We start from the raw sequence: 2,509 nt of genomic DNA, 5'->3' as shown, positions 1-2,509 counted from the left end.
TAACAGTTTGTGAGTAGGCTTTGCAGAATTCATTTTTTAAAATATAGTCTTGAAAGCGAAAATCAATGTTTATTTTTAAGCATTTGTGTTGATTTTTATCCATTTAAATTATCAGGATTGTACAGAAATGGGGAATTTTTTTATTTTTATTCATTTAAATTTTTCAGGATTGCATGAGGTTAGGGGTGTAAGACGATTTAGTAATGACAGTATACAGTAAACAGCTTTATAAAATTATGTCAAAATATGAAAAAAAAAAAAAAACCCATCCATAAAGTAATACATCATACACATTTCATAAATAATTATTTTCATTTATCCGGAAAGAGCCAGGTGGGCAAGAACAAGAAGAGGAGGTCAGTGGCACTCCCAGAGCTCTGGGAACACCAGGAGAGGTGGCAGCTGCTCTCTGCTGCCCCAGTATGTAGCCAGCCCTGCCCAGGCACAAGCCTGCTGCCACCAGGCTGGAGCTTTGAATGCTCTTTCCTCTTCCCCCTCACACATACTGTAGCTGATGCAACCAGAGAGGAAATACTACCATCAGTGTTCGAATCATATGAAGGGAACAGGTCCTGGAATAGAATTTTTCTGACACAAAGTGGATTTTTTATATAGCTTTCTGTTCCTTTTAACTAGTGCAAGGGTTTTCAACATGTTTTGGTTGGGGTACCCCTGGTAGCCGGTTGGGAAGTGGGGAGTCCCTTGGCAGCAGGTCGATGAGCAGGGAGGGAGGGAGTCCCACACGCAGCATGCGGCAGCAAAACCGTTAATGCAGCTGGCTTCTCCACACCAGTGCCGCGTACCCCCTGGGACCATACAAAGTACCCCCAGGTGTACGCATACCACCAGTTAAATACCCCAAAACTAGTGGATGTCCATGCTATCACATCTTTGTGTCTGTGGGTCAAAGAAGTGCCATATTTAATGTAAAACTAGCTTCCCCCAACTTTCTCTTCCCCTTCCTATAGGTATTCATTTTGTGTTTTTTATTTGACAGAAATGTTATTCTGGTCCCAAGATTTATCTAGTCATAATGGAGTGACATGATTCCTGAATCTGAAAGGTCTTCTTTATGAAAAAAAACACACCCATCCCAATACATGTTATGGGGGAAAGTGGCTGGTATTTACAGCTGAACTGTATGCAGACAAAAAAGCATTAAAAAAATACTTCCCAAACACAGGCTCCTGGTTGCATTAGACAGAAATAAAGGTTTATTAGAGAATTTTTTCACCAAAAGGTAGATTACTGTGCATGGTACAGTTTAACTCAAATATCAATGATTGAACCCACAGAGCATTGCAGATGGAAAGGGCATAGAGTGTGACAGGCAGGAAGGTGGCCCATCTCAACAGCTGTGATGGGCCTCTTGGGACAGATTGCAGTAGCATTGCTAAGTACTCGCAGTGCTCGCTTCGGAGCTTTTCTCCTTATTCTTTGTTCAGGCATGCAGAGAATGTGGACAACACGCTTTAACTTTCTCTCTGAACAATACTGAGCTCAAGGATCATTGGTATCTCTAGTTACGATTTTCTTCCATACCCTGTTGAGAGATGGAGGGCACCATTCATTAATTTAGCAATGCAATAAAACCAAATTGACAACAAAAAATTGGACAAAAAAATGGAATTGGGGAAATTGGTAGGTTGGTTGTCAATATTGCAGAAGCTTACAAAAGTATCCCAGAACTAAGAAAAAATGGTATTTTGGGGGTGGTCTTGAGAGCATGAAAGACCTGGAAAAAAGTTGTAATTATACTTAAGTGTTATTTTGGCAAAACTGGGCTGCATGATATTCATTTACACCGTCTATTAAAATAAAAAGGAAGCAAATATGCACATCCAAGGGGACAGATTGACTCTTGGTTTTCATAGCATAAGAATATGAATGCATTTTTTTTTACAAAACAACCCATGACTCCACCGTGCATTGAAGCATCTTCAAAAGATTCTGCCTTAACCTCATTTTTCTTCTCCCCAGGGCTCCCCCTCCCTGTCCTCTGCCTGCATTTGCCTATTTTTTCCTATTACCTTTCATTTCTTCTCCCTCTGTTTTGTCTCAGAAAAGCCCCCTCCCCCATTCATCTTTGATCCAAGGTCCATTTTTCATCCTCTACGTCTTGGCTAGCAGTGGCATCAGGAACAACTGGGAGTCAAAGAACACTCCCAAATTGAATACACTCCCACATGAGCTGTAGAAACCTCCCTTCCACGTCCTAAAGATCCCAACTGACCATTGTTACAAAGACCATGTTCAGATTTAACTTCTGCCAGATGGGTTTCCAGGATACCCAGTTAATGGCAGTCTCATTATATTTGGAATTAAGAGTGAAACAGCTGTCTATAAATCATACTGCAACCCAAATGATCTCAAGGTTTTCCTCCCAGTCTCTCATTCCAATTGACAAAGAAAGGGGTAAAATAGGCACGTGAAGAGTCCCCTGCCAGTGATCCTTTCAGCCCAATGAGATAATTGGCACACGGTCAAAATTAATCAGAAAGGGACAAAG

Source organism: Gavialis gangeticus, unplaced genomic scaffold (genome assembly GCF_001723915.1).
Source record: "Gavialis gangeticus isolate Ggan-Ray unplaced genomic scaffold, GavGan_comp1, whole genome shotgun sequence".
Taxonomy (NCBI): Eukaryota; Metazoa; Chordata; order Crocodylia; family Gavialidae; genus Gavialis; species Gavialis gangeticus.
The sequence above is the reverse complement of the archived record's forward strand: the minus strand, read 5'-3'. Positions refer to the sequence as shown.